Genomic DNA, 15,030 nt, shown 5'->3' with positions numbered 1-15,030 from the left:
AGCCACTTGGCGGGGAAGTGCAAGGGACCGAGGGACGTCCGAAAAAGGCTGCTGGGCGCTGAGCACCGCGCTGGGCACTGCACCTAAATGATGTCAGGAAAGGGGCGACCTCCGGGTGACAGAGGAAGCCTCTCCCACCCCCACCCCCCTTCGGCTGCTCCCCAGGTGCCTCTGCGCAGTGAACGCCGCACGCAGGGTGGAGTGGGCCGCGAGTCTAGGTGAAGCCTGCTAGGGTTCCGCGGGGCGCACGGTCTCCCCTTTCCACCCGACTCGGTCTAGCAGTCACCGAGCGTCAAAGAGCAGTTCCTGGGGACTATTTATGCGCATCCGCCTCCATTCAGTGTTGCTGCGGCCTTGGTAAAAAGACTCCCTGTTTTCTCGCGCGCGCCTCTCTCTCCAGCTTCTCCTTTTCTTGGATTCTCGCCTGTCTCCTCCCACAAAGAAAAAAAAAAAAGGTCACGTATGTTTGGAAAAATATGTAGGTCAGTGGAACATTTCCTGCACTGGTGCGAAAGGAGAGGAGGGCAGCGGGGGAGGGGAGGGGAGGGAGCGAGGAGCTCCGAGCGCGCGCTTCTCGCCGCAGCCCCCCACCCTGAGTGCCTCGGCCGCGAGGTGGGCAATTAGCAAGTTCCTGTCCACCCTTGACCCTTTTTCCCCACCGGTGACGTTCGCCTGGGAAGAGACACGGCTGATTTCTCCCCGGCAGCCGTTGCCGTTCCTCCCGAACAGCGCTCGCCTGCCTCTCCCTCGACCCCGGCGCCCCACCACCCCCACGCCGCGCCCGCGCCGCACCGCTTATTGAGAAATCGCAGGCTTCCCCGCAGAGACATGCCCGGGTCGCGCCCCACGCGCAGAGCTGCCGCGCGAGGCGTGGAGGGGGCGACCGCCGCTTGCTCGGCCCCCGCCCCCGCCCCCATGCGAGGGTCCACACCGGGCGAGGGAGTAGGATTCCTTCCCAGCCCCGGGTGACAACTTTAACAGGACCTCGGCTGGCAGCCCTCGTATGCCCCTGTCGCCCCTCTCGGCCAGTTCATCTCCACGCGCAGCCCTCCCCGGCCCAGCCCCGACCCTGCGCCCCAGGCCCGACCCCGCCGCCTGTCTCTTCCAGGCTCGCAGAGGCGGCGGCCTCCGGGCGCGCGGGAGTCTGCGCCACCCAGGGAAGTCGAGGGTCCGTTTGTCCGTGCGGGGCGTGCCGGTGCGCGTGTCTCCGGCGGGGTCAGGCCAGGCCCCGGCGTGCGGCGAGCGGAGACCCCGGCGGCGGCGGCGGCGGCGGGAGCGGAGGGAAGGAGGAGGAGGAGGAGGAGGAGGAGGAGAGGGAGGAGGAGGAGGGGGGAGGAGGAGGGAAGAGGAGGAGGAAGAGGCGGCGGCGCGGTCCCCGCCGGCTCTGCGTGCGGAAGAGTTTGCCGCGCGAGCAGCCGGCCTCCTGCAGGAGCCAAGCAACCCGCGCGGGCGACCCGGGACCGGCAGCCGCGCAGCTCAGAGACCCGCAGCCGCGGCGGCGGCGGCGGCCGCGAGAGCAGCGCCTCCCGCCGCCGCCCGGAGGAGCTGGCCGCGCCCGCGCACCGCCTCGGCTCCTGGCGGCGGGAGGCGCGTCTCCTCGGCCCAGTCCGCGCCCGGCCCCGTGGGGCCGCCCCTGCCGGCTCCGAGGTAAGGGGCCGCGACCGCGGGCGCGGGGTCACCCGGGGTGGGAGTACGTGTGCGCAGGGTCGCTGCACTCCGTCACCTGCTCGCTGGCGCGGGGGGCGCGCGGGCGGGGAGGGGCGCTCGGGCGCGGGACTGCGCGCTGTGGGGGGCCGGGGGCCGGGGGGCGCGGGGCTGTGGGTTCGCACCCCCCCAGCTTCCGCCGCCCGGGGCCATGCATCCTGCTGGACGGCGACAGCGGCCGGACAGGTGGACTCCGTGCGCGTTTCGCCGCGGCGGGCAAAGGACGCAGCACCCGGATCTCAAGATTTGGGGGTGCTCGGGGGTTACCGTCGGGGCAGGTGAGGGCCGTGCGCCCAAGCTGCAGCCTTTGTTGGCTGCCTGCTGCGCTTCTCCGAGCTCTCTGGCGCGTCCTTCCGACGCGTGGGGAGCCTGGGACCCCAAGGAGTGTGCGTCGTGCGCGCTCTGGGCCCGAGGTCTCTCCGGGTTCTTTGGTCGGAATTGGTTCCGGGCCGGAATGGGTGCTGAGTCTGCTCTGGGGACGCGTAGAGGGCCCGTAGCCTTGCTCCTCGCAATGCCTTGCCTCGGAGAGCTTCCCAGGTTGGACGCCAGCAGGTCGCTTTGTGGGGAGGTGTGTCCCCCTCCCCGAACTGAGGAGGGATACACACCCTTGACCTTTCTAAGGCGCCGTGCTGGGTCGGTAATTTGAGGGAAGGAACAGGTGCCAAGGGGCTAAATTCAAAACCAACCTAGCTAACAAACCCTGCTCCCCTGCCTGACACTCCTTAGCTGATCAGGGTGAGAAAGTTTCTTTTCGGCATTGTGAGTCACAAATAACTAGTAATCATTATTGTTGATTAAGCAAAATTGAAACCTTAAAAAACAAAAAACACGCACTTCCAGAAAGTCTAAAAACTTCCAAGGTCGAATCCGGGAGAGTGGCTCAGAAAGTGAAAAGTCCTCGAGTTCAACAAGTGTTTAGAAGGGTCCGACGGGGGAAAAGTCCTATGTGTTTCCTCTTTATCGCCCACTGTTTCGGTATCCAGCCACGAATGCATTACATTGGTTAGTGCGTCCCTTTAGCAATGAAATACTGAGTCGTCATGAGTTTAACTTCATCAGCAGAGACGACTGGGCAGTCTCGATAATTTAGAAACCCAACCTTTTCCTAAAGAGGAGGCTTTTCCGGTTTGGACTTCCCAGGTCGTTGGCTGTAAAGCAGTTCCCAGCAAGGTTCAGCCTCGGTCAACTGCGTGGCTCTGCGGTCACCTAGTCCCGGGCCGCTGGACTGACGCACTCATGATGGCTTGCGTTAAAGACAGCTACCCTCCCTGGGACTCGGGTTCAAAATTCAAGGGCAAGCATTAGCTGTATCTTTCTGTCACCAAGATTCCATAAAGGAAAAGGTTTACCAGAAATAACTCCCAGTTCTATTAAAAATAACCCTGGAGCAGGATTAAATACAATGTTTAAAAGAATTACCCTGACTTGGATCTCTTATCTTACCAAAAAAAAAAAGTCATTGTTTGATCACACAGCCAAATTAGGAGCAGAAGTATTGGCATTTCTCCGCAGCCTACTTAAAGATTTAGTTGAAAATGAAGTAGGCAACAAGGGCATCGGCTAACAGTCTCCCATCTCACGGGGAGATGTGCAGTGTGCCTTAGAAGAATTTTAAGTGCGCTGCTTTGAGCTGTTTTCTTGTGTGGAAATCGATGCCTCTATTTATTTGCTCATGTGTCTCACTGTGCGCAAACGTAGACTTGGTTTTATTCTCTCCGTTTCCCAGAGCAACTCCCATGGAGGTGAAAGAAGGGACCACATTCTAGAAAAAATATGTTATTAATAAAATGCTACTTCCCAAAGAGTTAAACGTTCATTCCAAGAAAGGAGCCAGGTGAGCCTTTCCCAATGAGCGTGATGAGAAAATCCTCCGGTGTGTGAGTGCTGCAACTTCTCTCTAGACTGTAACAACTGCCTTGAAGCTTGTTTGGTTCTTTTAGCAGTGTTTGGACCCTTTTTGCTATTTCTAGCTGTTTAATAATGAAAATGATAGGCAGGAGAATTCGTCTGCTGTATGTCATGAAATTGAATTCATCTGGTTTCTTTCAGCAGGCTTTCTTAACTCTTGGTCATCTCTATAGCTCGCTTCTAAACAGCTTTTAGGTAAAAGACTCAAAGTTAAAGAGTTTTTTTCAGATTAAGGTAATATGCATGCATATACTTTTTAGGTCACTGTCTTAGACTAGATTAGGTTAGATTTTTCAGTCTTTCTTCTTGAACCTTAAGAACCAGAAGCTACATCTTTTTGTCTTAACCTTTTTAAACGTTTGTGTTTTGTTCTTCAAATGAATCATCATTTCTTCCTTCCTGATCGAGTCACTGACTGCTCCATGGAGCTTCCATGCACAGGGAAACGTCTCTTTCCCGAGAGGGGTCAGATTGTGAGCTGTTGAAAATAGACCAGTGACTCAGTATTCCTGGCTGCTTTACGCCAGCGTTTTATTTGGCTGCATCATAGAAAGCCTCTAACTGAGTTTCACATTTAAATAGTGGAAATGATACTTGATGCAGTATTTGCTTACAGACATGTTTGCTTAGCACGTCCCCAGTCGCCATTCTATTTGTAACAAGGACTGGAGTTCAGGGACTGTCTGTCACATTCTTATCCCGACAGCACCGTGTCCTTCCGGGGCCTTGTTCATACTAGATGCTCAAGAAACAGGTGTGGCAAATGAGCTGGGTTGTCAGTGGTACTTATCTAAAGGTTAGACGTTTCTGAATGCCAGTGGGCACTTAAGGATGAGTAATTCCATTTTAAATCTCGTGCTGATGAATAATACCTTCGAGCACTAAATACACACTATTAGACCTGAGCATATGTTTCAATGGGAAATGTTTATGCAGTCTTTAGCTAAGGCCCTTCCGCTTCTCGCTTTAATTCTTGTACTGAGATTAGGGACCACTTGGCATTTTAAGCTGAGTAATTTCTTAGGTGAAGTTCCCTCAGAGAGCACTTGAGCTTCTGCAGGTCGTAAAACGATGTATGGTGCCATTTGATGATTCACAATGGAGAGAGTTTATCTCCTACACCGGTGGGAAAAGTAGCCTATGTGAGGGGGTGGGGGATGCCAGATGGACATAGCGTCCCAAACTTTGCAGTGCACCTGCATCCCCTGGAGACCTTGAAAAGTGCAGGTCCTGGTTCCTAGATAGGTGCTCCTGATGCTGCTACATACTTGATTCAAGTCAGCACACCTTCACTGAGCGTCTGCTGGGTGGTGGGCCCAGATGATCCAAAAATAAGTCAGATGGGTCATCAATGCCCTTGGGGGGCTGACAGGATGAGGAAGAGAGAGAGAGTCTTTCTAGACAGAAATTGAGGTTTGGGGATGCCATTCTGCAGGGTGGTAACCCGAGAGGGGGAGAGTATGTACCCCAAGAAAGGGGATTGTCTGCTAGGGCTTCCACTTTGACCTCTAGTCTTTATTGCACAGAGGACTTTGTGACTTGGCAGCAAGTAAAATGCAGACCTGGGGTCGCCTCTTGGCTCATCCAATGTGTGATTCCTATCAACTTCCTCACCCTCTCTGTGCCTCAGTGTTTCTGTCAGAAAAATAATGCAGATAAGGCTTACGTCTCCAGGTGGCTTGTTAAGATTACAAGTGAGGGATCCATGTAGTTTTTATCACTGTTGGTGCGAGAGAGAGGGCTGGAAGGCGGGGAGGAAATGGAGCTTTCTGAAGTATTTCCCCACGTTCGCCTATTAGAAACCCAGGTTGGTTAACCAACAAACTCAAGGCCTGCAGCTGAGGAAAGGACTGGAGCCGGAGGGCAGGCCCTTCACCCTTTGCGGACGAGTCAGCTCTGACTCATAGTGACCATATAGAACAGAGTAGAACTGCCCCATACGGTTTCCAAGGAGAGCCTGGTGGAGGGCCTGGTGGATTTGAACTGCTGACCTTTTGGTTAGCAGTCGTAGCCCTTAACCACTGTGCCACTAGGGTTTCCCCATATGGTTGCCAAGGAGTGCCTGGTGGATTTGAACTGCTGACCTTTTGGTTAGCAGCCATAGCTCTTAACCACTGCGCTACGAGGGAGGGCAACCATCCAGATGCAAAACAGTATGATGAGGAGCATGCAAACCTCCACCCTTCTTCTGCAGTCCCCTAATTTCTGGTTAGCTTTGTTGACATCCCTTCTGGCAGTATTTTCACCTGAGCTGTTCCTGTTGTTGGAGACTGATCAATGTTTGTATCAATCAGGCTGTCGTTAGTTGCTGTCGAGTCAGTTCCGACTCATGGTGACCCCATGTGTTGCAGAGTAGAATTGCTTCATCGGGTCTTCAAGGCTGTGACCTTTTGGAAGTGCATCACCAGGCCTGTCTTCCAAGGTGCCTCTGGGTGGGTTTTGACTGTCAGTTTCTGGGCTAGTAGTTGAGTGCTTAACTGTTGGTGCTACTCCTTAATAAAATAGCTTGGAGGGAGGGACAGGCTCCTTTCTCTTTTGAAGGGGATTGGTCCATTTTCTGGCAGGGCACTTTCAAGGATTAAACGCATCTGTCAGTTGGTGGCATAGTGGCTAAGAGCTACGGCTGCTAACCAAAAGGTTGGCAGTTTGAATTCACCAGGCGCTCCTTGGAAACTCTGGGGCAGTTCTGCTCTGTCCTGTAGGGTCACTATGACTCAGAATTGACTCTCTGGCAGCGGGTTTGGTCTTTTGGTATCAGTCCGATTCAGTTTAGTATGAGCTACCTGAAATTGTTTCAGGACATCTCTGAGCTTGCCTCTGGTAGTTTTTATACCGTGCACTCCGACGTGTGGGTGATGGTGGCTTAAGGCACATCTGGGGGAGGTAGAGATCCCAAAGCAGCTGGTTTCCTTCTCTCTGGTTTTAGGAGGGGCAATTTGGGTGGCTTGCAAAATACTTCAACCAAAGTCACTCTGCTTTTCTTTTTTTACATTTTGGGGTTCCCTTATCATTTAAAGGACTCCCTAGCAGTGGAAATGGTTAAGTGCTTGACTACTATCTGAGAGGTTGGTGCTTTGACCCCACCCAGAGGTGCCTTGGAAGGCAGGCCTTGCGATCTGCTTCTAAAAGGTGACAGCCTTGAAGACCTTATGGAGCAGTTCTGCTCTGCACACACGCGGTCGCCACGAGTCAGGCTCAACTCAGCGGCAATTAACAACGATAGGATAATGGCAATGACAGTTTGAATTTTGGGGCAAAGGAAAAACAGAGGAGGAACTGAAGCCAAGGCAGGCGTGAGGAATGGGGGTGGTGGTGCAGGGGCGGGGAAGGAGGGCAGTTAGTATCCATAGTGCTCCAGTGCTGGTGCCACAGTGGGGACCCAGGGACCCAACTTTGTGGACTTTGCTGCTTTGCTAACGGCCATGAGCAGTAATTTTCCCAGGTCCTGGAAAATCATCCAGGCTTGCAGTAGATGGTGGTTAAGCACTTGGCTGCTCACTGAAAGGTCGGCGATTCAAACCCACCAGCCACTCCACGGCAGAAAGATGTGGCGATCTGCTTCCATAAAGATTACAGCCTTGGAAACCATAGGGGCATTTCTCCTCTGTCCTATAGGGCCGCTGTAAGTTGGAATCGACTCCATGGCAACAGGTTTGGCTTGGTTCGGTTTTGCTGTAGACACGAGCCGGTGACATAGCTGAGCAGTGTGACTCACCAGCCTTTTCTGAACCCACAATGATGCTACACAATTTTGCAGAGGATTTTTGTGCCCCTCGAAGATCAAACTTCTACAACTGGGGAGCATTTAGAAAAAATAATCATTACTGTTATTTTTCTGATTATAATAAAGTACATTGCATAATTTTTGGAAAATATTGAATAGAATGAGGAAAGTGGTTACGAGCTTGGCTGCTAACCAAAAGTTCGGTGGTTTGAATCCACCGGCGGCTCCTTGGAAACCCTATGGAGCAGTTCTACTCTGTCCTATAGGGTTACTAAGAGTTTTGGAATCAACTCAACGGCATCAGGTTTTTTTTTTTTTCGGTTTGATGTGGACGGAGTGAGGATGGGGTGAGCCAGTCTGACTGCTACATTGATCCAATAAATTATGTGTTTACCACATCATCGCTTTCATTTGTGCTGTGTACAAAAGATGTGGCCTACAGCTTGTCATCAATTACTGCATAAAAATGCCTGTTTTGCTGGAAATATCCACGGTCAAATAAAAACATGAGGAAAACTTTTAAGTTTTGAAGTGTGTCTGGGGTTGGAGCCCTGATGGCACAGTGGTTAAGTATTCTGCTGCTACCCAAAAGGCCGGCAGTTGGAAACCCTGTCCTGTAGGGTCGCTATGAGTTGGAATTGACTCGCTGGCAACGAGATTGGTTTGCGGTGGGAATGGGGGACAGATGGGTTGAGTGGGATGTTGTCAGAGAAGAATTGCTGTGTTGCTCTGGGATACACTTTATCTAAAGACCAAAAGCGGACATCACTGTTAATGTGACCTCTCTGAGGCCTTTTTAATGGCCAGGGAGGATTTTCTTTTCATGGCTTCTTCTCTTTTCCCCTTCACAGCCGTTGTCAGAGAGAAATTAATTCAGAGCAAATTTGCATGGCGATTCTCTAGAGGTTTTATGATCTCTCAAGTAAGAGATCCTATAAGAACTTACCCCTGTTTTTGGTCATATCTATTCCATGGCTGATAATAATCTCTTGGATTTATGGTTTAGGACAAACTGTTTTCTTTTCATTCCTGCTAAGGGATTTCTTGTTTCTGAGCTGCCTCTAGGGCTTTCTGTCCACTTTCCCACTCTGGGCCTTCGTTGCTCAGCTCTCCATGATGAGTGGTGAGGTGGCTTTGTCCCACCTCCTCTTGGGATTGTGGACCTGCTTGTCACCTGTCATGCTCCTTGTAGAATCCACAACTCATTCCTGTGAAGCAGCTTTACTAACGGGGGGTGGCAGTTCATAAAAAAGTCTCCACCCCCACACTGTCTTCTTCACTTTCATTTGATCTGAAAAGGCTCCGCTTTGGGAGACTGTGTTCAGGGGAAGCGTGGGACCTCTCAGTGTGGAGCTACAGGTGCCTTGATGAAAACAGACCCCTCTCCTCCGATACGCATCGGCCCACAACCTCCAACTCATTGTCACCTTCCTCTGCTGTCGTTCACACCCCCCTCCCATCCTGAGTCTCAGCTGCCACCTCCCTGAGTCCTTTGTCGTTGTTAGTTGCTGTTGAGTAGACTCCAATTCCTGGTGATCCCATGGGTGCAGAGTAAAACCGTGCTACAGGGTTTTCCTGGCTGTGACCTTTCGGGAGCAGATCCCAGGCCTGTCTTCCGAGGTGTCTCTGGGTGGGCTTGAACCACCAACCTTTCGGCTAGTAGTCGAGCACTTAAGGGTTTGCCCCACACTGGGACTCCCTCCTGAGTCCTTTATTTGCTGTCGAATGTTCCTGGGATACCTCCTGGCAGGGCTTCAGTGGCTTCTCTCTTCCAGTTAAGCTTTGGACGTGGCTTCCAGAATCACCTCCCTCCTGAGCACGTGTGCATGTGTTTCTCATGATGAAGCCTGGGCTCTGGCCAGGTCTGCGAGCCCCGCCGTATCCTCAACGTCTTGTGCAGGACAGGCGTATAGGCCTGCGTACCATGAAGACTCTGCTGGTTCCTTGCCGCCGAACGACAGATGTGACCCACTCAACAGAGTGTCCAAGGAGGCAGCACTAACACCCCGGAACCCTCCACAGGGACCCTCTCGGGGCAAAAGCAAGCGACTTCTGTCTGTCTTCCCACCACAGGGCAGTTCATCAGTCATCCTCGTCCCTTAGTTTCTTTAAAAACTTATGCTTACGGAGTGAGTTTTCTGTGCTTTATCACTTCCTTCCTCCTGCCAGGGCCTGCGGCATCTGCTGCACAACTCCAGGGGGTGCCATTTCCCTTGTGTTCTGCAAAAATAGCCATGTCTTCTGCAGTGAAGTGGCTTGTCCTTAGTATTTCTTCAGTTTGTGCCACATGTGTTGGGCTTGTGCTGTTTGGAATATACCCAGCTCCACTGTAGGAATCATCTGTTACTCCTCCCAGCTGTAGACTGGGCTTTCGCTCTGCTTTCTCTCCCCAGGCCTGGCCTAGTGGCCTTCCCTAAGCACGCGACGAGAAAGTTGCTGCTAGCCAGCTTACGAGACCTGGGTTGGCACTTTACCTGCAAAGACCTGGGAAATAGTGATGGTGCCTTTTTGAAGGAGGCGTCAAGCTTAAAATTTATGAGAGTAATTCTATTTGTGTTCCCGATTTCTATGACGTTGTGCTATGTTTGCACAAGTTAGCTGTTCAAAGCTGTCAGCTATCTAAACTCTGTTGTTGTTGTTGGTTGCCACCAAGTCTCTTCCGAATTCTGGTGACCCCAGGTGTGCAGAGTAGAACTGCACCATAGGGTTTTCAAGGCCGTGACCTTTTGGAAGCAGACCACCAGGCCTGTCTTCCAATACAGCCACCTCAGGGCAGGTTTGAACTGCCAACTTTTCAGCTGATACATGAGCACTTAACTGATTGTGCCATCCAGCAGCCTATCTAACCTTTATTGTTGTTGTTATTAGGTGCCGTCGAGTCCGTTCCCACTCATAGCAACCTTTTGTACGACAGAACGAAACACTGCCCAGTCCTGTGCCATTCTCATCCTGGTGGATTTAAACTGCTGACCTTTTGGTTAGCAAGCGTAGCTCTTAACTGCTACGTCACCAGGGTTGTTAAAAGTTCCATAAAAGTGAAACGTGTTATTGTTATTACTGCCGTGACCAGTTTATCACTCAAACTCCTGGCACACCCAGTTGGGTAAATGCCAACTTAAAGGTGTTTTCTTTTTTTTTTTTTTAATTGTGCTTTAGGTAAAAGCTTACAGTGCAAATAAGTTTCTCATTCAAAAATTTATACACAAATTGTTTTGTGACATTGGCTGCAATCCCTGCAATGTGTCAGCAATCTTTGCTTTTCCACCGTGGGTTCCCCGTGTCCATTCATCCAGTTTTCCTGTCCCTTCCTGCCTTCTCGTCTTGCTTTTGGGTCGGTGTTGTCCATTTGGTCTCTTATACCTGATCGAACCAAGAAGCACGTTCCTCATGTGTGTTATTGTTTGTTTATAGGCCTGTCTAATCTTTGGGTCAAAGGTGGACTTTGGAAGTGGCTTCACTTCTGAGTTAGCAGGGTGTCCAAGGGCCATAGTCTTGGGTGTTCCTCCAGTCTCTGTCAGACCAGTAAGCCTGGTCTTTTTTTGTAAATTTGAATTTTGTTCTAAATTTGTCTCCCTCTGTGTCCAGGACCCTCTATTGTGATCCCTCTTAGAGCAGTCGGTGGTGGTACCCGGGCACCATCTAGTTCTTCTGGGCTCAGGCTGGTGGAGGCTGTGGTTCATGTGGTCCGTTAGTCCTTTGGACTAATACTTTCCTGTGTCTTTGGTTTTCTTCATTCTCCTTTACTCCGAACGTGATGGGACCAATAGATGTATCTCAAACATATGCTCATGAGCCTTTAAGACCCCAGATGCTACTTACCAAAGTAGGCTGTAGAACATTTTCTTTATGAACTATTTATGCCACTTGGCCTAGCATCCCCTGAGACCATGATCCCCAGCCCCAGCCCCAGTAACTTGGGCCCTCAATGTGTTTGGATACGTCTAGGAAGCTTCTATGACTTTGCCTTGGTCAAATTGTGCTGACTTCCCCTATATTGTGGGTTGTCTTTCCCTTCACCAAAATTAATACTTGTCTACTCTCTAGTTAGTGATTTTCCTTCCCCACCCCTCCCTTCCCTTGTAACCATCAAAGATTGTTCCTTTTTGTGTGTAAACCTTTTCATGAGTTTTTCAGTAGTGGGTCTCCTACAATATTTGTCCTTTTGTGATTGACTTATTTCACTCAAGGTAGTGCCTTCCAGATTCATCCATGTTGTGAGATGCTTCGCAGCTTCATCATTGTTCTTTATCATTGCACAGTATCCCGTTGTGAAAGGTGTTTTTGTTTTGAATAAAGTACTTAATTTTTTTTTTTTTCAGAGAAGATACACACTAGAGATTAAAAACGCAGTCAGTATATCCCAGGGTTCCCTTGAAAGCAAAAGTAATGGCAGAAAGTGAAATACTTAAACCGAAGAGGCCAAACACTTTGAATCCTGTCTTGGCCGTTGGGTTGGAGTTGGGCAGTTTGCTTTCTGACAATGTTGTCGTTTGTGGGAACAAAGTGCCAGGTAACCTTTTGTGTCTGAGAACTCAATCCAAATACAATAGACACTGCGTATTCACATGGGTTCTGGGATTTTATGAGATGCCGGCCTTTCTACATTATGAAGGTGACATGTGCTGTTTCTTCTGACCTTTCATTTTTTTCCTAAGGAAGGTTGGCCTGTGGAATTGGGGTCAGCTCCCACCACCCTGGAAGAAGCTCGTTACTTTCTTCCTGTTTCAGAATCCCCTCAAAGAGCAGGGATCACTTAATTTTCAGTGGAGACCCCAAACCTGCTGCTGTTGAGTTTTCTTGACTGTGATCTTTATGGAAGCAAACCACCAGGCCTTTCTTCCATGGGACTGGTGGGTGGGTCTGAATCACCAACATTTATTAGTCGAGCATAAAACGTTGGTGCCACCCAGGGATCTAATTTTCAAGGGAACCAGGAGTTTATTCTTTGAATTGGAGACTTAAAACAAACACCCCCCCCCAAAAAAAATTTTTGGTTAATAAATCGTTTTTGAGATGGAAGAAAAGGACCTCAGCGATCATCTGGTACAACCATGGCTCGTTTTCCAGATGAAGAATTGGGGGCTCAGGAAGCAAAGGGACTTTTCTTTCCCAGGTCACAGACCTGGCAGGTGGCATAGCAGGCCAACTGACCCCACCAAGTGTTTAATAATTTCTTTCCCCTTCTGAGACCTGAGATTGTTTCTGCACCTGTAACATCAGGAGCTTCCTTCTCCAGCCGGAATCCAGCGAGTATCTAAATACGAGGCCTTCCCCAGCCTTAGCCAGCGCACCCATCATCCTAGAAATACTAGGGCGGGGGAGAGCACAGCAGGCTGAACTGCTGACTTTGCCGTGAGTCGGGTTACCTCCCTGTGAGCTCTCCGCCGTCTGCTCCTCTGACTTTTGTATAAGATAAGGAAGTTAGAGCCTGGAGGCGGCCGGGGACGGGGAGAAATTAGTACAAGGCCAGACACGGGCCGTCCACTTTCACTTCTGGGAATCAGCTCACCATTTTAGACTTTCCCATCTGACTTTCTTCCTGATAAACAGAATAAGTACACAAAACTCACTGCTGTCCGCGAGTAAGAATAACACGCCTGTTTGTTTTGACAACTTTCTTTGGTGGGGGGGGCGGTTTCTGTAACATTACTTAATAACCGGCTGTCCGTTTTCACTGACTGTCTGTGGGTTTTGGGATGTAGTGACAGGTACGCAGGTAACTGATCTGTAGAGTTTGTTTGGTGACTTTTCAGCATCACTGTGTTCTCTGGACAACTGTCCATGGATACAGTGCAGGACATGCCTTATTCCTTTGGCCCAGGCAGCTTTGCTGAGCCTGGTGTCAGTGTGCATATCTGGTGTTCCCGTCTCCTTCATGGCAAATATCTGGGTCTCCCTGAGTGTCCAAGGGGCACCCTTCTTGAAGCCCATGCCATGAATGCTCTCATGAATGTTGAGGGTGTCCTCTCTGGCCACCACCTCACTGATAGCAGAACAGCCCTTCTTGCCACTGTTCCGGGACCAGGTTGGAAAAGCAGTTTTAACCTCATTTAATGGTGCTTCTCATCTATGGGGAAACCCTGGTGGTGTAGTGGTTAAGTGCGGTGGCTCCTAACCCAAGGGTTAGTTCAGATCCCCCAGCCGCTCCTTGGAAACTCTACAGGGCAGTTCTACTCTGTCCTATAGGGTCTCTATGAGTCGGAATCGACTCGATGGCACTGGGTTTGGTTTTTTTGGTTCTCGTCTATGGGGATTAAGGTCAATGGTAGGACTTTCCTACCTGCCCCCCCCCCTTTTTTTTTAATGCCTTAACCTTGTTACTGCCCTTCTTGGGGATCCCATTATCATTTTTCCCTAATAAATAAACTAAAAAGTTGCCTTCCTGTCAACGCCGACTCATGACCACCCTGCGTGTATTTTGGGGAGGTTTTCAGTGGTGATTTTTTGGATTTAGATCACCAGGCCTTTCTTCTGAGGAGCCTTTGGCTGGACTCGAACCTCTAAACTTCCGGTTAGCAGCCAAGCACATGAACTATTTGCATCACCCAGGGACTCCCCTAATAAGTTTGGCAAGATAAAATAGCATTAGGGCCTAGGGGTCAATTTAGTGGGGGTAACAGTGGTCACGTATTAATTCATCTGCCTCGATAGCAATCTCTTGAGGGAAGCAGTGTTTTATTACCATTTTACGTACAAGGCCCAAGGGTCAGAGAAGCTAAGTGGCCTGCACAAGGACGTTCAGTGCTGGAACTGGAGTTTAGCCTTTAAAGGACCCAGAATAGGACAGCCATTTCCTATTTACTTTGCATGAAATGCCACTTCCAAGAAGATTGAACGGGTATAAAAATAAATTAAGCATTTTAAACATCACTTCTTTAGTTTAAAAGTTAAACGGGTTTTCTTGAGTGCGGGCTTGTTGTGAGGCTGCTGGATTCACTTTGGGGCAGAAAACAACTCCAATTTGATCTCCACTTTAAATCCTGCCCTTAGGAAGAGAAGGCTGGGTGTGAAAGGGTATAAGAGAGGAAAGCTGGCAGGAAAATCTCTTTGAGGGCAAAATGATTATTCCGTTCCTTGCCATCTTTTAGTTGCTAACCTGCTTTTCGAAATTGTTCCTTTAGCTGTAATCAGGACTGGTGAATCGGGACACTCATTACAGCTTTCCTCATTTTCTCCGGAGCCAGGCACAGCTTTTTTCAGCTGCATTCAGCTGAGAAGTCAGTCTGAAAAGGTAGGGACCACCTAGTTACCACATTTGCAAATGCCGTTTCCCCTGGGTCTCAGCTGGAAAGCCCAGAGTCTGACTTAGCTATGGAGAAACCTAGAAGTCACTCCCTAGAAGTCACCCAAGGGTTAATGTGAAAATGTGTTCTTCACTCCTCCCCTCACCCTGCAACACATCCCACGTGTACTGTGTGTGGACCTCAGTGCTCAGCGTCACATAAAGGAAAATGTACGCGGCAACGCCTTGAAGACTTTTTAGTAGCAGCGTTTTCTGAAGTAGGGGCTCCTCAGCCCGACTCGTAGGGAGAGGTCTACAGAGTGGCCCACTCAATTTACCGAGGGCAAAACGAGTTGCTGTCGATTCTGACTCCTGGCAACTCCACAGGGTTTTCAAAGGCAGATTATTTGGAGGTAGATCACCAGGCTTTTCTTCTGAGGCATTTTTGAGTTAGCAGCCGAGTACTGTACCA

At 50.3% G+C, this 15,030-nt stretch overlaps 1 protein-coding gene across 2 annotated transcripts in view; it reads left to right on the top strand.

Annotated features, from left to right (window-relative positions):
- Positions 1 to 1,363: 1,363 nt before the first annotated feature.
- NPAS2 (neuronal PAS domain protein 2) overlaps positions 1,364 to 15,030 on the top strand; it is a 184,746-nt gene continuing 171,079 nt past the window's right edge. For both annotated transcript variants that reach the window (XM_049856381.1, XM_049856379.1), the window contains exon 1: positions 1,364 to 1,647. The gene's annotated coding sequence lies outside the window, so the exon portion shown is untranslated. The remainder of the gene's footprint in view (positions 1,648 to 15,030) is intronic.

This window comes from Elephas maximus, chromosome 17 (assembly GCF_024166365.1).
Source record: "Elephas maximus indicus isolate mEleMax1 chromosome 17, mEleMax1 primary haplotype, whole genome shotgun sequence".
In the NCBI taxonomy this organism is placed as follows: domain Eukaryota; kingdom Metazoa; phylum Chordata; class Mammalia; order Proboscidea; family Elephantidae; genus Elephas; species Elephas maximus.
This window is presented reverse-complemented; position numbering and strand designations above follow the sequence as displayed.